This window comes from Halichoerus grypus, chromosome 5, assembly GCF_964656455.1.
Source record: "Halichoerus grypus chromosome 5, mHalGry1.hap1.1, whole genome shotgun sequence".
Taxonomy (NCBI): domain Eukaryota; kingdom Metazoa; phylum Chordata; class Mammalia; order Carnivora; family Phocidae; genus Halichoerus; species Halichoerus grypus.
Window position 1 is genome coordinate 109,154,732 of NC_135716.1, and position 23,252 is coordinate 109,177,983.

Genomic DNA, 23,252 nt, shown 5'->3' on the forward strand with positions numbered 1-23,252 from the left:
TTATTTGACAATAAAAGAACTTTTTAAATAGTAAAAAAAAAAGTTAATCTAGAAAGATATGACAATTTTTAATTCAGTCTCTCAAAAAAGTAAAGCAAAAATTAACAGAACTAAGGAAACTTCAATAAACTTTGAAAAATTACTCACTGAACGATCAGGCTAAATAATATATTTTTTTATTAATATATAATATATTATTTGTTTCAGGGGTAGAGGTCTGTGATTCATCAGTCTTAACAATTCACAGCATTCACCATAGCAAATACCCTCCCCAATGTCCATCACCCAGCCACCCCATCCCTCCCACCCCTCTCCACTCCAGCAACCCTCAGTTTGTTTCCTGAGATTAAGGGTCTCTTATGGTTTATCTCCCTCTCTGGTTTTGTCTTGTTTCATTTTTCCCTCCCTTCCCCTATGATCCTCTGTTCTGTTTCTCAAATTCCACATATCAGTGAGATTATATAATTGTCTTTCTCTGATTGACTTACTTTGCTTAGCATAATGCCCTCTAGTTCCGTTCACGTCTTTGCAAATGGCAAGATTTCATTTTTTGATGGCTGCATAATATTCCATTATATATATATATATAATATCTTCTTCTTTATCCATTCATCTGTTGATGGACATCTAGGCTGTTTCCATAGTTTGGCTATTGTGGACATTGCTGCTATAAACATTGGGGTTCATGTGCCCCTTCAGATCACTACATTTGTATCTTTGGGGTAAATACCCAGTAGTGCAATTTTTGGGTCATAGGGTAGCTCTATTTTCAACTTTTTGAGAACCTCCATACTGTTTTCCAGAGTGGCTGCACCAGCTTGCATTCCCACCAACAGTGTAGGAGGGTTCCCCTTTCTCCACATCCTCGCCAACATCTGTCATTTCCTGACTTGTTAATAGGCTAAATAATATATTATATAAACTTGATTTAATTGACAGATATAAAATTCTCCATCTAATAAGGAAACGTGAGACATTTACCAAAACTGACCACATTCTGGGCCATAAAATGGGTTCCTAAGTCCCCCAACATTTCAAAATATTGAAACCATTAATGTATTCTTGGAACCAGTGGAATTAAGAAAGAAATCAGTAACCAGATAAAAACTAGAACATCCACCAAATATTTGGAAATTAGTCAAAGAAGAAGTCAGAATAGAAGTTAGAAAATATTTTGAACTAAATGATAATGAAAACATGACATCAAAACTTGTGAACACAGGTTAAGCTGTGCTTAGTGGGAAGAATCAGTGACAATGGTTATTCAAGGAGGGATGATGGCTGAGAAGCAGCATAGCAGGGGCTGGTAATGTTCTATGTCTTGCTGGAGGAGGTGATTACATGAGTATTGTCCCTTTGAGAAAAATGCAGCATGCTCTACACTTACGATTTGGGCATGTTTCTGTATGCATGATTATACTGCAAGGAAAAATTTACTTTAAAAAAAATCAGAAATTATTCCTGACTCTTCTTTTTTCTCACACCTCACATCCAGATCATCAACATTTCCTGTCAGCTTCAATTCAAAATTTATCCAGAATCTGGTCATTTCTCACTACCGCCATTTGCTAATCTTATATAAACCAACATCATCTCTTTCTTGATTCATTTCCTTTTCATATCTGGCCTTCCTTCTTCTACCCTTGCTCCCTATAGCTGATTGTCAACACAGTCATTAGCGTAAGCTGTTAAAGCTGAATCACATTACGTCACCACTCTCCCCTAAACTGTTCAATTGGTGTCTCATTTTACTCACAATAAAAGCTAAATAATGGTCACGACTACGTCTCTACATCATCTGGACTGCCATCCAGTCACCTACGTCATCTCCTACCCCCCACATCTTGACCACTCTACTCTATTCTTACTGCCTCCTTGCGCTTTGCAAACATGACAGGCACATTCCTGCCCCGTGACATTTGTACTCATTCTTCCACGTGCCTGGATGTTTCTTCCACCTAGATTCACATGGCTCATTCCCTCGCTTCTTCAGATCTCTGCATAAATACCACCTTCGTCCTTGACCATAATCATTGCAATTTCTTCCACTACCAACAACTTCCAATCCCTTTTCAGTTCAATTCACCAGATATTTATCCAGTGCCAATGTGAGACAGGTACTTAGGTGCTTAGGACAAATAAGTAAACAAAACAAAGATTCTTGCCTTCACGGACCCTAGATTCTAAAAGGAAGAGACAAACAATAAGCATAGACACTTTAATTATACAGTGTGTTGGAGGTGGATAAATGCTTTGGAAATAAAACTGGGGCAGGTCAAGGAGCATTTGTCAGACTGTTCAGAGGGCATGCGAAAGGAGTTTAAATTAAATTATAAATAGGGTTTTGGGAGCAAGCTTTATTGAGAGGAATGACATCTGAACAAAACTTTGAAGGTAGAAAGGAATTAGTGACTTAGATATAGGGAGAAGAATGTTCATAACAGGCAGAACAAGTGCGAAAGCCAGAGGTGGGAGTGTGCCGGGTATGTTGGAGGGACAGTAAAAAGGTACAGGGGCTAGAGTGATGGGTAGGGTGAGCAACTAACTGTCCAAGTTCACCAGGGACTCAGGGGTTTCCTGGGATGTGTGACTTTCAGGGCAACCAGGGCAAACTGAGATGGTTGGTCGGTCACCCTAGTGAGAAAGAGTTGCAGGAGTTGAGATCAAAGAGATAATGGGGCTGAATCATGAAGATCCTTGAAGACCTGGTTTTTAAAATGAGGAAAGTAGGGAGCCATTGGAATGTTTTGAAGAAAGGAATGACATAATCTGAGTTACATTTAAAAAAATCTCTTTCGGGCACCTGGGTGGCTCAGTCGTTAAGCGTCTGCCTTTGGCTCAGGTCATGATCCCAGGGTCCTGGGATCGAGTCCCACATCGGGCTCCCTCCTCGGTGGGAAGCCTGCTCTCCCTCTCCCACTCCCGCTGCTTGTGTTCCTGCTCTCGCTATCTCTGTCTCTGTCAAATAAATAAATAAAATCTTAAAAATAAATTAAATAAATAAATAAATAAATAAATAAATAAATCTCTTTCTATTGCTGTGTTGAAAATGGGGCATACAGAGACAAGGGCAGAAGAAGTGACACCATCCCAGATGCTATTGCAGTAATCCAGGTGAGAGTTGATGGTGGCTTGGACCAATGACTTCTTAGTAGAGATGGTAACAAGTGGTCAGCTTCTGGAAAGGAGAACAAATAAGATTTCCTAACAGATTGGATGAGGAGTATAACAGAAAGAGGAAAGATGACTTCCAGGGGTTTGATCTAAACAACTGTAAGAATGGAGTTGCCATCAGCTGAAGGAAGAATGAACATACAGCAAGTTTGACAAGAAGAAAAATCAGCCCTATGTTAGACATGTTATATCCCCTTTTCTGCTTCCTTTTCCTCCATAGCTCTTACCAACACTGACATGCTATGTATTTTATTTATTTATTATTTATATTCACCCACTAGAATATAACCTCCAAGAAGGCAAACACTTTTGTTTGTCTTGTTCACTGCTCTATCACTAGCTTCTAAAATAAATTCATCCACTATGTAAGGATTTACAGAGTGTCTCCTAGATGATTGGAACTGTGCTAGGCTCCAGGAATACAGTAAAACATGACATGTTCTTAGGATTGCCAGGTAAAATACAGGATGGCCAGTTACATTAGAATGGTATACAAATAATGAATAATTCTTAGTATATGTATGTCCCATATTCAAATATGTATGCCCCATATGCAAATATTCAATTATGGGACATAATTATACTAAAAAAATATTCATTGTTTATCTGAAAATCAAATTTAACTGGGCATCTTATATTTTTACCTGCTAAACCTCAAAACCATCATGCTTTCTGCATGTAAGGAGGCTAAATGATAATGGGATATACAGAAAAATAAGCAGTCTATATATAATAACTCTAGGAATACAAGATACCATGGGAGCTTGCAGGAAGGGTATCTACACATAGACTGTGGGGGAGCATTTGAGGAGCTTCCTGAAAGAAATGACATTGTAATATGGTAACAGAGTAGAGTTATCTAGTTGAAAAGGAGAAGAACATTCCAGGGTGATGGAACAGCATGGGCCAAACTTGGAGGACAGAGAGACTGTGGGATAGTTGCATAGTGGACCTGGTGTCTCAGATGCACCCCAGAGAACACAATTGTGTAAGATGGGAATTAAAAGAGTTAGTATCACCAAAAAGCACACTTGCCTGAGCAATTACTCTATCAGAGACCTGTGCAAAGGCCAGTCAGTAAACATGGGCACCTGTAGCCAGCAGCAAGAGCAGTGAGGGTGCCCATCTTCCCGCCCACTAGGCAGTTGTGGCAGCAACAAGAGGGTTCTGAGAGCCACTGCCCACCAGCTGCATTTCACTGGGCTTGACTGTCATGACCAAAGACAGAACGGAGAACAATTCTCTTCCAGTCCATCCTTGAGATAGTGACTGTGTTCCCAGTTCCCCCACAGGTAGGAACAGGCAGACAGAACAAAACCTACTTTTATATACAAAACAGGTAAACACTCCTGAAAAGTTGGGGGAGGGAAGAAATCCTGTAGGAAAGACTGGAATTTCTGTTAGCAAAATGGCTAGAAGTTGGTGCCCTTCGCAACCTCTTTTGAATCCACAGTCTGGCGACATTTGAATTCCACAAGAGGATGCATTCTCAGCAGGGGTGATCCAACTCCCAGAGAGGGGAAATTGGTTCTTGGATATTATATTGGTTTGTTTCCCTGCAGAAGGCTAGAGTACATCAACTGATCTATAGTGTATCTGTGGTTCTAAAATTACACCAGGTTTTGGTGGAGGAGAGAATGAGGAGAGTTTTTTTTAAATGTCTAAAAAGGCTACTTAAGGATGGCAAGAATGATAAAAAAAAAAAAAATTGATAAACACGGAACTAGAGCAAAGCTCTACTTAAAGGATGGAGACCAGGTGGGTGTGAAAGCTGTGTTCTTCTGGAAGAAGGGTAGGGGGCAGAGACAGAAAGGAGCAGGAAAGGAAAGCATTCTGGGTGGTGCAAACAGCATATGCACAGACTTTCAGAAAAAGTAGAAGGTAAACAACATAAAATGCAGGAGCATGGTCGAGTAAGATAAGGTCCAGGAAGGCTTTATTGGATTTAGCAATTAGGAGGTCACTGATCATTTAACCTCTTTGTGCTTCAGTTTCAATACTTGTTAAATTAAATTGAAAAATAATCTCCAAGGCAACTACAGCTCTAAAGACTCTCTCATGCGGGCTGGGTCTCTTTACACACAGAGACACACACAAAAACACATCCACACACTTATACACACTCTCAGCACACATGCTAATCTCTTTCCTTAATCTAATTTTCTTATCTCTCTGCAGCTATATTTGCCTTTGGAGAATTCCAGTTCTCTTTGTTTAATGATAACAATGCTTTTTAAAAATCAGTTATGAGAGTCTACAGTTCCCCAATAAGCTGAGCTGCTGGACAATAAACTGGTTAATATTAGTTCCTAAAAAACATTCGTAATGCCTTGTAAATACCTTTTATAATGCAATAAACTCTTCAGAATGTGACCAGATTTTTCTTTCACTTTAAAAAATGATCTTAAAGCCCAGATTCACTCAAATGGGGCAAAAAAAAAAAAAAAATTATTTCCTCCTAAACTATCACTCATTCATTAAATATTTTCTAAGTGTCTACTATGTTCCAAACAGTATAATATGTGGTTGGGAAATTAACAGCAAATAAAATAAACAGTCTGTAGCTTCCAGAATCCCAGAAGGAGGAAAGTAGGGGAATAAATGAGAAGTTGGTAATGTTAACACCAGATAGTCACTGCTATCATCTGGCCACATGGGTATCACACCTGAGCCTTGGACCTGCTCCTGAAAATAGAGCTCTGAGGAAGAAGTAAAGTATCAATTTACTGAAGAGAAAGATGGTGGCTTGGACAACAGCCACTCTAGAAAGGGGAGTTCTTAACCATTTGGGGGCCAAAGAGCCCTTCTCAGAATCATGTATTTAAATGCCTAAAACAAGAATACAAATGCAACCAATCATCTTGAAATATGGTTATCATCTTAAAAATTTGTGATATGTAGTATTTCTTTATTAACACATTAAATAACCAGACCCAGCAGCTGTCCTAATAACAACTATAATTTTGAAGCAGTGATAAGCACAAATGGCATGTTGAGCTACTTGTAACCCCATAATATGTTATAAAAATATCTGTGATTTTTATTGACGACAAAGTCACAGATACTATTAATAATTCTGTGGCCTATTGCCTACATTTATAATTGAACAGAATGTGAATTTTCAGTTAAAGCCTGATGAAAGTAAAGAATTATTTTACTATCTAAATCCACAGGCCCCCCTGAATTCCATCCAGAGAACCCTTGGTCTCTGCAGCCCCCTGTTCTAGGACATTAAACTCAATCAGGATTTTCTCCTTCAATAACATAGCTCCATAGTCACTTCTAGAGCTATAGTTCCCTCACTGGGATTTCCCAGAGATGTAGCTTGTCCATTATTTGGGGCACACTGCCATCCCATGGCTCCTCCTGAGGAGTTTAGTGTTAATAACATCCACAACAAAGCAGCCTTTTAGGGCATTAGACCAAACCTGCAAATTAATGCACTGGCTCATCACAATTCATTAATCAAACTCAGACTGGATTTAACAACAGATTATTAAAGACTCAAAATTATACCCACAGAAGAAAAAAAAAACAGGCAGCTCCCAGAGGGTCAAATGTAATGTGAATGGTTTTGCATAAAACCATAAACCTGCTATTAAATTAAAAACAGGAAAAATTATGCCCACTGCTTATCTCCAGTCATTTTTTTTTTTAAAGGAATGTTACGCTAATTTATTTCTTTGCTGTTCCTGGTTACACAGTAAAAGACTAAAAGGTTACAAAGCAGTGGTTCTTTTGATGTTTGGTTGAGCAACTTACACTAACATGTACTGACTGAGGTAAAGAAATTAATGAAATTACTCCCATAATTCATTACTAATGGAACGCTGTCAATGCTTTCAACTGACAGTTCACACAAATCCTCCGCAGACAGCGAGACACCTCATGGAGACTGTAGGGCTCACTCCTTCTGCTCAACAAAGCAGAACTCGGCTGCCTTGTGCTACAATTTTACTGATCTCTCACCTCCGTGTGTTTGCTCTTGATGAGCAGGTCTGTTCTCTCTGGGAACAAAAGCAGGAAGGGGAAACAATGATTGGAATTTTTCTTTCTCTTCAGGGAATTTAGGGAGACCCACTGGGGATTCCCAACGATGTATAAACTTCAGAATGCTGTAATTGGGCAGATCACAGAGCTACAACCGGCTGTGCAATGAATTTTGCTAAAGGTTAATATTTTAGAGCAGCAATCATAGATAAAGAGCATAATCCTAATAAGAAGTATGAAAAAAAAACTAATTTAAAGAACTGTATGATTTTGTGACATCTTTGCTCTTTCCCCATTAGGACTGAATCATTAGTTCTTTCTGTTTTTGCAGAAACAGAAGCAAAAATTACTAGCACACATGCTGATTAAGGTAGGTAAGTGACATTTCTGGAAATACAAAATGTTTTATTCAATGTAGGTACCTGTTTGATACTATAGAGTGTTTTGGTCTTAGTACTGTCTAGTTTAAACTCTAAACTCCTAAAGGGAAGGGTCTATGTCTTTCTTATATATATAAAAATAATTAATAACTTCTCTTTGAAGATAAACTCCTATCTATACGCTGATCATATCAAGTTGGTATAAAATGATGCTATGAGTGAGGCAAAATAGGCCAGTGATCATATAATATATGGATAATACAAATTATATTTAGATATAATAGAAAAAAGTCCAAAATAGTCAACATATTCAAAACACTTTATAAAAAACATTTTTTTTATTAAAAAATGACTTGGGGGGGCGCCTGGGTGGCTCAGTCGTTAAGCGTCTGCCTTCGGCTCAGGTCATGATCCCAAGGTCCTGGGATCGAGCCCCACATCGGGCTCCCTGCTCCGCAGGGAGCCTGCTTCTCCCTCTCCCACTCCCCCTGCTTGTGTTCCCTCTCTCACTGTGTGTCTCTCTGTCAAATAAATAAAATCTTTAAAAAAAAAAAAACAACAACACTTTATAAAAAAAAAAAAAAATGACTTGGGTTTGGATTTTGCTCATATTATTGTAGTTACATCATGCAGAGTAAATACATAGTCCGATTCTGTCATCCCCTTCTCTCAAACCCTGGCATACTTTCCTGCCCGCTTGGGATCCCAATCCACCTCAACACAGCATAGCAAACGGCTTCCATCAATTGCTCAGTGACTTCTTAAAATGAAATGTATTCACTCTACCCAGGCACCGTATCTGGCACATGGTAGGTACTCTGTATTTACTGAAATGAAGAAATCAAACTCCCTCTCCTCTTTCCAAATGAAAACGTCCTATGTTAGGATTGTCATTCCAAAATCAATCTAACCACTGCTAATTCCCACAAAGTGTTATAGAGATTAACTGCAAATAAGTGGCTCATAAACATATCTTGGATTTTTGCAGTGAGCCTCCAATCTCCTGCAGATGCTTATTACCTTCTCATACGGAAAAACAGAAGCAACCAGAAGAGAAAGTTATATGTATTTGAAAACACAATTGTAAAACCCATATCACAGAAACAAGGGCCATTATAAGCCACCAAGATTAACAAAAATGAGGCAGACTTTAACTTTTGAACAGGAACACTTTGGGCACAAGAGTATGACTGCAATCCCTTATCTCTCTAAGTAATAAGTGGGTAAATCCTAACAATAGTTACTGAGGATAAAGCCCTTGCTTTGAACCAGGCATCGGCCACTTGGGTGATGAGGAACAATAATACTACCATGTGGACATTAACATCACTACCTTACTGAGCAGGAAATTCAGAGAGCTTCCACAGCTCACCTGAGCTCATGCTAGGAGCTGCAGAGCCAACGTGAAAAGTCACATCTCCTAAGGCATCTGGGTGGCGCAGTCCGCTAAGCATCAGACTCTTGGTTTGGGCTCAGGTCATGATCTCAGGGTCCTGGGATTGAGCCCTGTGGTGGCTCCGTGCTCAGTACAGAGTCTGCTTGGGATTCTCTCTCCCTCTCCCTCTGCCCCTTCTGCTCATGCTCTCACTCTTTCTCTTTCTCACTCTAAAATAAATAAATAAATATTTAAAAAAATACAGTAAGAGCCACATCTCCTGCCTCCAAAGCCCTGTGACATGACTACTCCCTATTCTGCTGCTCTTCTCTCAGACCCCTTCCCATGTGTGCCCTCCTTTAGAGCTACTTCCAACCTAAAAACAGTCACAGAAGGAAAGATCTGGGCTCCATACATACCTTTGTGCTAATTCTCCGTAGACGGCCCACAGAATATTAAGTGGCAGAAGAGCAAAGTGCTGAACAGCTAGGCTACGGCATCAGGTTGCCTAGATTAGCTTCCCAGTCCTCTGACTTCCTTACACGCACAATGGGCTCTTCTTTGCGCCTCACTTTTCTCATAAGTAAAATGGGAGTGGTAACCGTACTAACCTCATGAAATTTTAGTGATAATTAAATAGGTTAGTAAATGTGAAATGCTTGGTGCCTGACATAGAAAGTGCTGAATCGGATGGAGATTTGGTCATCTACAGTTCAGAATCTTCATTGACCAGCTTCCAATCACCAGATTTTGCTGGGCATCTAATACAGTGCAACCTCAACAACAAAATAGCCTGAAAGTAGTTTTAATCTAAGACCTTAGGTTGTAGATTCTTTGCCATCACAGAAATTTGGCACTTCCTCCCTAAGTCCCAGTGGTAAAACTCAGCACTCCACCCCCCACGGGAACACTTAATCCATCCTGAGGACTGAGAGGCCCGGAGAAGTTGATCTGTGTCCACTATTCATTTTTATTTTTAAATTATTTCGTGTTTTCCCTCAATCAATCATTTTATCTTTCTGGGCTTTAATTTTTCAACTCTTGAATACCGAGGGGTAGAGATGGGCAGTTGGTGGTACAAACAGGGCAAGAAGGAATCTTCACCAGAGATGTTATCTCTGAAACCACTAGAGCTTTCAAGTTAATATAGTCTTTTAAAGTGGAAGAAAGAGGAAGCTAAAACTGAACGGAATGTGTACATTCCAGCATACAAATGTAGAAATTCAGGCCCAAGATCACCCAGCAATAATTACAATTTTGAGATTTGAACTCACAACCTAGTGTCATCAGGTGCCTACTATTTTCACTTCAGCCTGCCCTTCTAATGAAAGGAAGAATTGGAATATCCTCTTTCATTACTATTATTTCTTAGCTATAGCTAATTAAAACATATTATAGCTATTAGACTCTTATAGCTAATTATATAATAATAATGATGATGATGATATATTGACAGCATAGAAATCTCTAAATTATGAGAACAGTGAAACATCACCTTCCACTCTGGCTCCAACATACCATAAAACTAAGAATCTAAATATTTTATAATTATTGTTAGAACTGATGCAGTGCTGAGTTAAAAATCATGAGTCACATAATGTCCACACCTATATAACCTGAATTAGTCCTTTGACAGAAGACATTCACTGAATGAATGTTCAATAAACACTTGTGTTCCCTGCCAAGGGGAAACTTTTTTAAAAAATTACTACAAGGTCAAGCCAATGACCTCTGTAGATCCTGGTGGCAGAGAGTCTAGATCCTTTCCTCTTGGTTGGAGAAAGCACAGGGAGTCAGGTAGTTTACAGGAGAGGATAATAAGAAGGAAGAATACACAGTAATCGAAGGTAAACTGAGTACGGTGTAAATCCTTCTCTGAGGAACACATCCCTTCATCCCTTCATCCCCTAAAGTTATCCCCAGGTAAAAATGTCTAAGTGACAGAGACTCTCACCACAAGTCAAAAATCCATCTGACCATGGGTGAACCAGGCTGCTGAGCCTTATCCTAAACTATATTTTATAAAATCATTCTCTCTGGATCAATAAAATGCAAATGCTAAAATTATCTTGTTAGCCATTAAAATAAAAGTAACCTTGAGAATAAGGTTGTCATTCTTAATTAAAATGGGCTTTTTAATTCCTTTAACTGACTAACGTAGATACGAATATTGTAAACACTTAGCCAACTAAAGAAAGATTCTACCCATACCCCCAATTATAGAACACTTAATTTATATATGATGCAGCTTACAACTATTTAGCAGTATGGTTGGGCTAAGTCTCTTTGGCCTACTTTTTAAATGATTAAATACTCTCCATCCAAGTAAATAGACGTCTTCAGAGCTGCATTTCGCACGATAAAACATTCTTTAAACACATAAGCCTTTGCTCAAGATTTAAGAGGGAAAAAAATCTTAGTGACAGTACATTCATTATGTCTTTATTAAGACTGGATTTTTCCATACAGTTATGCGCAGCTGAAAATAAGGCTCAGTTTAATAACAAAGCAAGCTTTCCTAGTACTACAAAAATTATAAAATTTTAATGTTTAATGCATTCCTTAATTATAGAAAACTCTGCAAAGAATAACATCCTTGAAATTTACTATGCAAATGCTCTTAATTTATGACAAATTGCTCTTTAAAACACAAGTATTAAATCTCTATTAGATTGTTGAGGTAACGTACTAATATGCATCACTAAGATCTTAAATTTCTAAGTGGCAATGCTGTTTGTTAGATGCAAACAAGGATTACCTTAATTAAAATATACTATCCCCAGCCTTTCAGCAGATTTAGCTCAGTCTTTATATAGGACAGGTTCATTATCTACCTCAAGTTAATAAAAGTATGACCCACTGTGGTTATTTCCTTTAAAATTTAATTTTAATTACTATTTTGTTAATGGAAATAAAGCACTACAGAATTGTGAAGATGATCCAAAGGCAATTTTGAAAACTTAATTAAAATACCTCTTGAAAGCTTCAAAAGGAATTTAACACTTACGTGGTTTAATAACTGATGGCCTTACAAATACAGCATTAGATACCAACTCTATAAAAAAAATCACTGAATGAAACATGCTTTAGAACTCTAGCACTGCCTTAGTCTATATCTTGAACTAATGGTGCAACTAAATAGGTATAAACATAAAACTTTTCCTTCAAAATTTTAACGTTATACAAAGGTTCTTAACAAAGAAATGAAATGGGTAATCATTACATACCGCCTTCACAATACATAAACCTTAAATGCATTCAGAGTTTTTGCATAAAACCATTGGGGCTAAATCCAGATAATTGCAGATGTGTTCAGTTTGTCTTCTGATCCTTCAGGACCTGAATATAAAATTAAAAAGCTGGTAAGATGTTGTATAAAATTCAGTACCAGGGTTTTATTAGGCAGCTTCCTCTCCAATCTAAATTTCAAAGGTTTACACATATATTATTGATCTTATCTGTGAAAATATTGGTTCAGTAAATAACCTTTAAACATAACACAATCCATAGATTTTATTGAGATTCACTACTCACGAAAAAGATAAGAATATGAGAAGCAGGGTATAACAAAGAGCATGCTCCGGGGAAGAAACACAGCTCTTTGTGATATTCAAAATATATTTAGCAGCTCTTATATTACAAACCTCCCAATGTTATGGTTCATAATGCAATGTGCATTTTTGTACCAGACCACTTGAGTACTTCCAGTAAGTAAAATCCCTGCATTCATCAGCAATAATGAATTTTTCTTCTTATAGATCTATTTAATGAAAAAGGCATTTTTCCAGACACCACCCCATGCCCCTCCCTCCAAAAAACTGGTATGCCATTTCATTTAACATAAAGTCAGGGATCTATTCTTTTAAACATGGGAATTCCAACTTCAGAAATCAAAGAAATTTTACTAAAAGTGAAAAATAAACATATGACTAAAATAATGACATAACAATTAAGTTGAGGTAACACTGATTTCTGTAAATCTATATTAGCCTTGAAATGTGATTTAAATTCACACTCACAAAAATGGCCTAATTGAACTAACTAAAGAAATTTTATAAAAATAGTCCATCTTTTGGTATTTTTTTTTATTTATTTACCACACAGGAAATTGCCAATTTATGAGTGAGTTATTTTCTAAGAGTTTACTTACATGTCAGTTTTTTAAAACTTAAGATGAATATTACCCTAGCAGCAATAAATAAGGATCAGGTTCATCCTAAAAAAAAAATCTATAAAAGCCTTAATTTAGCTTTATAGTGTAGCTGAAAGACTTGCAATGAAATACAGCAGAAAGCAAAACTGTTTCAATACTAGTAATTAAAGCACATGAAAAGTTAAATTGAATAAAAGATAGTTTATTATTCTTAAATGCTCTGGGAATAATAGACTTAATTGGAAGAGAAAGCAAATGTAGATGAGACATTTGTGAGAATTCTGAAGGGGACTTCTGAGCCTTTTCAAGGTCTTTGGAGTTTGTTGTCACCAATTCTGTATCAGGTCTTAATTTTGTGTGAAAACATAACATTTATTAATTATGCAGTGGAGGTGAGTTTAAAAAATGAGTGCTTTTTTCTCTTCTCCTTGCAAGTATTCTCTAATATTCACTTGATTTTTATCAACAACGATAACAGTAATTTTTAACTGATAATTGCAATGGGAAAAGAGGGATGGTAGAAATTTTCCTGGAGACAACACACACTCACGCACGCACATACATGCACGCTTGCCGGAAGAAAGGAAAGGAGGCAGGAAGGAACAATGGAAAGGTATTGGAAAGAAGGGAGACAGGGTTAATAAGGAAGCCTGTACATGAAAGAAAATGGTAACTTGAGGTCTGTTGGTAGGAATGTTTTATTCATTTGGTTGGTTGGTTGTGTGAGTGTGTGTGCATAAAACAGAGAAGAAAGAGATGGGGAGAAACCAGCTCGATTTCCTGACACCCATCCTTCCATTTAAGTTAGTGTTTTAATCTCGGCTGTTTCTTTTGAGAGTAAAATGTACCAAAGTGGTGGATGATTCATATGATCCCTTACATTCAAAATACAGTGGCTTATGTTTCTTTTTTTTTTTTTTTTTTTTAAAGATTTTATTTATTTATTTGAGAGAGAGGATGAGAGGAGAGAGAGAGCACATGAGAGGGGGGAGGGTCAGAGGTAGAAGCAGACTCCCTGCCGAGCAGGGAGCCTGATGCGGGACTCGATCCCGGGACTCCAGGATCATGACCTGAGCTGAAGGCAGTTGCTCAACCAACTGAGCCACCCAGGCACCCAATACAGTGGCTTATGTTTCTATACTAATAAGCATTGAGAAGAGACATAATCAAGAAGCCTTGGAATAATTCAGTTTTTGCATAAAACCACAGTGGTTTAGCTATATTATTACAAAATATTTTGTTTGTATTTTGGTCCTCCAGGACCTATGGAAATTACCAAGCTGATAATGTACTATATAAAATTCAGTACCGGAGCTATATTAGGCAAAGACCAAAAAAAAAACAAAAAAAACAACCCCCCCCAAAACAAACAAACAAACAACTTAGAGCTTTTAATATGCTCATGTGCATTGGGACTCTCTAAGAATATGTAGTGCTTCCCACACCAGTCTAAACTTTTCTCAAGGGGTATGTCAGTGTTTACGTTCTGTGAAGCACACTCTGGGAAAAGTAGAGTTAGAGTCAGTGATAAGACAAAGATTCCCACTGACACCCCTGTTGTCCAAGAGTGTTCTGGAGGATCTAGCCAGTGTAGTGAAATGGGATAAAGAAATGTGGCATACATCAGAAAGGGAGAGAGAGCATTATTATTCTTTGTAAATGATATTAGAAAATCTGAGAGAATGAATTAACATCTATTAAAACTAACAGAGAGTTTAGAGGAATAACAAAATATGAAAGAAATAATTTTCACTTATACTAACAATCAATTGGAAAATATAATAGGAACAAATATTCCACTCATAATAGGAATTTAAAACAGAGAAAGAGAGATCACCCAAAAGAAAAATGGGCAAAGAATATTAACAAGCAATTAAGAGAAATATGCAAATAGCCAATTAACATATGAACAGATGTTCAAATGCAATAATAATCAAAAAAAAATATAAATTAAAACAAGATACCATTTTCCCCTTATGAGAACTGAAATGATTAAAAACGTGGGCAATATCCTATGTTGACATGAAATGTGGAAGGAAAAGACACCCTTCTGCAAGTGGTATTACTCAGAGTCCAGACAGGAAATTAAGAACACACCCAAATTGGGTAATTTGAAGAGCATTTAATAAAAGGGTTATCCATAAGGGTGTCAAGCAGGGTGGAGGGCACCCACAAGGAAGAGGGCAGTCTCCAGGGCTAGAAGCAGAAAAACAAAGTGGAGCAGAGAGAACTGTAACCTTAGGTCTGGGAAGGCAGCCAGCCCTCCGTAATACCACAGGAAGAGCCAAGGAGAAGCGGAACCTCTGAATTCTCCTTCCTTTTCATCTCCTGCCGGTAGCCCCCATCCTGGACAACCCAGCCCAACCAGAAGCCTGAAGGTAAGGGACCTATACTCCCAGCTGAGCCTCTCAGAGCACAAAACAGGGTAGAAAAGGTAGAGGGCACCCCCCTCCCCAGGGTGCAACATAAGATATCTAGCATGTAAGTGTTAGGGGAAGTATAAATTAGTAAAGCCAAATTGAATGATAATTTGGCAACATATATCATAAATTTAAATATTTACATATACCATAATATTTGTTTAGTCATTAAAAAAAGAAGAAGTAACAGTGAGAAAAATATCCAACCATTAGCAGAGGTTGTCTCCAAGGAAGGTTGGGAAGGAAGCTCAAGGTTGTAGGGTCAGCCAGATCTGGGTTGGCATCCTGACTCTAGCTGCTCATTCAGTATTTTTTTTAATGCAAAAAAAGAAGACAGGAAATCAAACTGAGTTGAGGAAGACAGTTTTGATCAAGGCTCATATCACCAAACCATGGAGAAGCTGGGGGATAGGTCTGCCTTCAGAAATACCTGGATCCAGGGACTCAAACCTCATCAGGTTCTTCTCTCTCTTCCCTCCATCCACTCTTGCTCTCCTCCCAGAGGCTACCAGCTCTGCTCCCTCTGGTTGGCTTCATTCTCTCAGGCCAGCTGTTACCGTAAGTTCAATCCATGGCCAAACACAATGATAAAGGTACTTTCTTCAAGCCACAAGGCCAGAGAGAAATGAGTTTCCCTGGTGCTTCAGTTGGAAATTCTTCCAGAAAATGCCACTGCTTGGACAAGCCTGGATCACATGGCCAACCATGACAGAAACGTATGGTAAGCCACAGGACCAAGGGCATGATGATCGGCCCTTTCTGGTACAAATGCCTGACTCTGTGGCCAAAGGACATGAGAATTTTGATTAGCCTCCACTCTACCACAACCACATGTTTGGGATAGAAGAAACACAATCTCCCCCAAATAGAAATTTTCTTCTGGACAACAAAAAGGCAAATAAATACTATATAAATGATAACTTTGGACGAATTACTTAATACCTCTGACTCCCAGTTTCCTCATATATGAAATAAAAGAGGTGATGGTGCCTATATCAGAGGATTACTGTGGAATTAACCCTATGTGTTGATCTTATTCTCTTACTGTTTTTTTATCTCTGTATTTTCCATATTACTCTTTTTTTTTTTTTTTTTTAAATAGGCTCCATGCCTCGCATGGAGCTCTATCTGGGGCTTGAACTCACAACCCTGAGATCAAGACCTGAGCTGAGGAGCACCTGGGTGGCTCAGTTTGTTAAGCGTCCAGTTCTTGGTTTCAGCTCAGGTCATGATCTGATGATCTCAGGGACATGGGATCAAGACCAGGTTGGGCTCTGCATTCAGTGGGGAATCTGCTGGAGATTCTTTCTGCCCCTCCCCCCCAACCACGTATGCACTCTCTCTCTCACACTCTAATAAATAAATAAATCTTAAAAAAAAAAAAAAAGACGAGCTGAGATCAAGAGCTGGATGCTTAACCGACTGAGCTACCCAGGCATCACATATTACTTTATTTTTTTAAAGAACATGTGTTACTTTTAATCATGATAAGAAACCTGTTTCCATTTTGAGAAAAAAAGGAGAGGCCAGCTACATTAATTTAGGAAAAGATGTCAGGTTAAGTTAATTACTAATTACTTAACAATTTGTATTACTTTTATAGTGACTATTTACAAAAAAACTACAACTAACAATTACTTCTCTGTATGTTTTGCATACCTTATCAAATTTAATGCTCACAAAGACTTCATGAAGTTGGTGCAGTCCCCATTTTACTGACAAAACTGAAACGCAGAGAAGTAAACTAATTTACCCAAGGAGACAAAGCCAGTAGCTAAGAGAGCTGCTGTGTAAACTCAGGTCTTTCTAAAGAAGAGGTCAGCACACTATAACCTGTAGGCCAAATCCCACCTGCCCCCCGTTTGTCTATGGCCCACGAGCTGAGAATGGTTTTTCCACTTTTTAACTGTGGAAACAAAGGAAAGGAATACTGTATGACACATAAAAATTATGTGCAATTCAAATCTCAGTGTCCATCAGTAATGTTTTATTGGAACACAGTCCTGCCCATTTATTTACATCTTCTCTGCAGGCTTTCGCACTACATTGGCAGAGTAGAGTTGAGAGAGATCATGTGGCCCGAGAAGCCTAAACTATTTACTATCTGGTTCTTTACAGAAAAAGTTTTGCCAACTCTGGTCTAAATCCCAAACACATTATCTGTCAAGGATCTTTCACTACCTATCCGAATACTGCCTAAAAATTATTGCATGCTGCCACTAGGACGTGTCTGGTGGCCCAAGCAAGAGTATTTCCGTGCAAGAAAATAGAAGAGCACACACAAGTTCATCTTGGGGAATGAAGAGCAATAAAGGAGCTAAAAAATGTCTGTAGCCATACCACCCTGACTGACCTGATCTTAGAAGCTGGGTAGGGTTGGACCTGGGTAGTACTGGAATGGGAGGAGAGGTAAAGAATGCACCAGTTAATGACATCTGCTCAGGACAGGGTAGGGGAAGGGAACGGTTATTGGTTCTCAGTGGCACGTGGAGTGACCATTCACTTACATAAAGTGTTGAGTTCCTGAACGCAAGATCACACATCATTCACAACACCTAGTGGGGGCAGAAAACTTTTTTTGTTATAAAAAGTTTAGAAGTAAATCCTGCATGACATTCTAAGTTTATAAAAGTAATCTAAAGAGAGGCGCCTGGGTGGCTCAGTTGGTTAAGCGTCTGCCTCCAGCTCAGGTCACGATCCCAGGATCCTGGGATAGAGCCCTGCATCGGGCGGCCTGCTCGGCGGGGAGCCTGCTTCTCCCTCATCCTCTGCCTGCCCCTCCCCCTGCTGTGCTCTCTTTCTCTCTCTGTCAAATAAATAAATAAAATCTTTAAAAAAAAAAGTAATTTGAGAAAGAAAAAAAGGATGTGGGTGAGGAGTAAAGAATGATCTATTAAAATTCTTATAACAGAAACTAAAAAACTTTGAATCTTTGTAAATATCAGAAGATAATCTGCTTTTCACTATACATAACAAATATGGACTGCCAGATTCACAGCAACCCTAGGGAGTTTCCTCGTGTATTCCCTGCTTCATTTTACCAGTACTATATTTATACCATCCTTGGAAAATAGTTATCTACTATTTTCTCAAAAATCTCTTAAGACTGTACAATCACGTGTGTTCAGAAAAAAATTTCTCATAACCTTTATACTTAAGCGATGTTTCTAATATAATCAAAATATCAACATTAAAAATAATTTCAATCAGAGAGATGGAACAGTAAATCCATACTTGTTTTATTTCATCATCGACTTACTGTGTAGCTTAGATATATATGAATGTTACCTAGGCTCTAAGTTTTTTATTTATAAATCTAAGCAAATATGGAATATTTTAAGAATTGGACTTAGACATTGTGTGAATTCCTTTATGGTTTCTGACAATAGATGTCAAGTAAGTACAGGGGATTCTCATCAAGGTATCCCTACACCCTATTTCTCAAAGTTAAAAACATGAGTTCCCCTAAGAGAACTAAGGAGCCACTGGGCCACAGAAGAACGAGTAGTAGACAAGACAGATTGTGAGTGCTAACCACAACTTAATCTCTTAGCTTCTGCTTTCTCTATTTTTTTTTTTTTTTTTTTAGATTTTATTTATTTATTTGACACAGAGAGAGAGCCCAAGCAGGGGGAGCAGCAGAGGGAAAGGGAGAAGCAGGCTTCCCGCTGAGCAGGAAGCCCAATGCAGGCTGGATCCTAGGACCCTGGGTTCATGACCTGAGCCGAAGGCAGATGCTTAACCAACTGAGCCACCCAGGTGCCCCTGCTTTATCTACTTCTGAGCAGTTGTGTGTATTTGATATATTGAAGCCCTTTATGCACTGCTAAGTGCCATGAGATGTGAGTTTGTGTTATTGTCCTCAATAATTGCCCTTAGGATCTCAAAGACAACTGATTTAGAAACACAATGCATTGCAAAGACAGAGACAGACCATCTTTAAGCAAGTTTCTGATGTCTGCTTAGGGTTAAGTAATCATGGCATATATTTCACACGCAGCATTACAAGTAGGAATTAAATAGGAAAAGGTTGATGGGTTGCAGGAAATAGAGAACATCTCGTTCTAACTAACTCACGGTTTCTTTGTCTCACTGGGTTGATAAAACTACGGTGAAGTCTTGATTGGAGATGCATATTACCTGGCAGGCAGGTTAACCTTTCTACACTACAGGATTTGGGTTCAAAAGCTGATGACAAAACCACCATGTGTCTAAAAACTGATCTTTTCCAATTCTACTGTGTAAGCAGGTTGAAACTGCTGGGCCTGTTAATTAACCCCTGAATCCCATCAAGATAATTGAAGCATAAACTTAAGATAAGATTTATATGGCAGACAAAGTAAAGAATTCCAGAGCATGAGGCTCTCCACCCTGCACCCTCTTCCTAGCTCAATCTGACAAAAAGCAGATTCCACCGCCTTTGCCCAGATCTACTGAAAGGCGCAAAGTGTGCACTTGGAAACCAAATAAAAATGTAATGCCTCAGACCATACTGTTAAACATATATTTTATAGATATCTGGTCTTACAGAATTTTCTTGTTCTCCTTGTATGTATTTTTTGTGTAGAGAAAGGATAAGCAGATTCCATTGTGGTCTCTTCTCGTTTAGTTAAATGTTGTAGTATTAGGCCAATGATAAGATATCAACTACTTTTATTTAGAAATTATTTTAGTTATAGACAATGATCTGTTTGGCTTTGTTCAAAATCAGCTCCAGGATGATCCTTCTTACATTTCCATTAACTATGAAATTAAAGAGAGGAGGCAATTTTTAAAAAGAGAAATATTGCTTTTAGCCTGAAACCCTAAGTGTTGAGTTTCTGCCTGCAGTGGGTTTTTTCAATTAAATTATAAACCATGGGTAATAGAGATTTATAATGGGAGTGCTGATACAATCTTAACTATAGGGAAACCATCCCACACGCTCTATGCGGTATATGGATGGATTATTTGCATTAAATTATCTTTAGGGAATGCAAACAAAACAAAGAAAAATGTAAAGCTTGTCGCATTATTAGCATAAAATCAAAGTCCTCGAGTGCATAATTGTTCCATACCCAAAGCGTTAACGGATTTTATTCTGAGTTCAAAGACCTCCTAATTAATATGCAAAATGGCCTCATTTTGTAAGCAAGTTTGTTGTTGTTTTTTTTTCCTTCTCAGCAAAGAGACAGTTCCTTGCTGGAGGAAAATACTATGAGGTGTAGAAAACACTAATATTGGTACAAAAGCCCACACATCCATATAGCCAAAAACAGTAACAACTAGATGCTACTAGAATATTTATTTTTCCTCAGTCTATGTATAACTATAAATTGTATGTTTAATCAAATAATACCTAGCTTTGGAAGATTAAGTGTACAAAATATAAAAAGAACGCAGTCTTTCTCTAGAAAGGATCACCTATTTGTACATTTTTTTTAACTATTAAAAAGAAAGAAAATCCAATAGAAAGAGAAATTTTGGACCTAATAATATAAATTTAAATTATGTGACTCCAAATCCAATTTTACAAAGCAGTCCTCTCCAATTTACATGCCCTCAGTCACCAGGATTGTAAAAAGAAAAAAGAATTACTAAATTACACAATTTTTTAAAAAAATGTACCAACAAATGGATGATTTTCCAGAATTCTGACTTTTCAGAATGCTATCAGAATACTATAATCCTTGGAAGTGATTTACTGGGTTATTTTCTTTAATAAATTTCTTTCCAGTATGGACAGTACAGAACAACCGATTTTTATTCTGAGTACTTATGTATTTTTAAATAATTTATGCTCTTTAGAGTATTTGACATATGTTGTAAATCAAACTATAACCACCACAACACTGTCATGTTTTAGAAAATGTAGTAATTTCTCTTAACCAAGAAATAATGTTCAATGAAAGAGATATGAGGTCTTAAAATACAGTACAGTCTCTAATGTGTCTTACTCATGTGAGCAATGGCACATCAATCTACAGGACTCAACCTCCAGCTGTCACACCAGGCTCACTGCCTGATTAGAAATAATCCTCCCCTAATAGGCAGTATTCATGAGGCCAATGTTGATTAAGAATCTGCTATGTGCCAGGGAGTGTGCTGGGCTCCCCATCATTCCCTTTATCCCATTTGGGTTTCATATTTTTATTTTGCATTTATATTTACACACATTTATATTTACCAACTGTAACCTGCTACTGCTAGTTTTGAGATTATCCCATTTAGCAGTGCATTAAACCCTTAGTCAGAATGTTCAAGATGTAAATTCATGCCATGCATTTTATTTTTTTTTTTTTTAATTTTTTTTTTTTTTTAAGATTTTATTTATTTGTGAGAGAGACAATGAGAGACAGAGAGCATGAGAGGGAGGAGGGTCAGAGGGAGCAGCAGACTCCCTGTTGAGCAGGGAGCCTGATGTGGGACTCGATCCCGAGACTCCAGGATCATGACCTGAGCCGAAGGCAGTCGCTTAACCAACTGAGCCACCCAGGCGCCCCATGCCATGCATTTTAGATAAAAAGTTATTCTTTCCAAAAGTCTCCTAGGGTTAGTGAAGAAAGAAGGATAAACAATTTATTAATGTCTTTTTCAAGTTCTTAACACATAATCAATACTCAGCAAATGAGAATGAATGGTTAGATGACAATATTAAACCATAAACCACTTTACTCAAAATTTAAAAAAGAAATGTGTAGAATGGAAGTTTAAAATTTATATTTTAAAATGGAAGAAACACAGATTGTATATTTAAAACTTTACTTTGAATGTGAAAATGCTTCCACTTATTAAAATGCCTTGTCAATAGGAGATTCTGCTTTTGTCTCATTAAATAAGTATGCACAGGTTAAAAATGACATTTATCATACACTTAAAAAAAAAAATCATGTTCCAAAGAGACTTGATTATTTAAAACTTGTTCAACCAGTACCACAACATAATGGCTAAGTTTAAAATTGTCTTCACACTTTTACCCAGGAAAAAATAGCAGCCTCTTTGCTAACTCTGTAAACCCAAAGGTTGAAATCAACGTTGTTAATGACAGGGGAAAAAAACTCTTTGATTATTTTTTGTATTTTTAAATGGAATGTAACAAAGCTTTTCATTTATAAAGCACCTTACAGTTTACTGAGTGTTTTCATATAAGCCACCTTCTTTTAAGGGACTTAGGATGCTTCCGTGAGAAATTTCTACCCACAGATCACTACCCATGACAGTTCTATTGGATTTCTAGCTAGTTAAACCACATCTATAATATAGAATTCAATTCCAGGTGCCACGTTTTAAGAGGGACTTTGACCAATTAGGATGTAATGAAAGGCAAATGTCCAGGTGAATAGGAGAAGCTATAATTTTTGATAAATTATTCAAGCAACTTGGGAAGCAAAGAATAAGAAAAGGTATAATATCTGCTTTCAAATATTTGAAGGGCTGTCATGGAGAAAATCGTATACTAATTCTGTGTTGCTCCAGAGGCCAGAACTAGGATAAAAAGCTGGAAGTTAAAGAAGGCAGATTCTGACTCAGTGCAAGAAGGAACTTCTTATGCACTCGTGCTGTCCAGTAACAGTAACAGCTGCCTCATAAGGGTGATACCGGCTCCGGAGGTTTTCAAGCAGACGTTGGCTATCTGTCAGAATTACAGCTTTTAAAAATTCCTGCACTGGGTAGGGAGTTGAGCAAAAACTCCACGTTTCTCTCTAAGTCTCAGATTCTACTTTTCTAGAGAAGGTGAAATATGCAAATGCAATGTAAAAGATTTTTATTGTATGCTCATT

At 37.7% G+C, this 23,252-nt stretch overlaps 1 long non-coding RNA gene across 3 annotated transcripts in view; it reads right to left on the bottom strand.

Annotated features, from left to right (window-relative positions):
• Nucleotides 1-16,240, bottom strand: part of LOC144381896 (uncharacterized) — a 31,488-nt gene extending 15,248 nt beyond the window's left edge. For 2 of the 3 annotated variants that reach the window (XR_013448039.1, XR_013448037.1), the window contains exons 1-2: nt 15,700-16,240; nt 12,147-12,258 (exon numbers count right to left, since the gene is read on the bottom strand). This is a non-coding gene — a long non-coding RNA (uncharacterized LOC144381896). Of the gene's footprint in view, nt 1-11,345; nt 12,259-15,699 lie in introns of those variants that run through there. The other variant, XR_013448038.1, reaches the window with a different exon arrangement.
• Between the last annotated feature and the right edge of the window lie 7,012 nt (nt 16,241-23,252).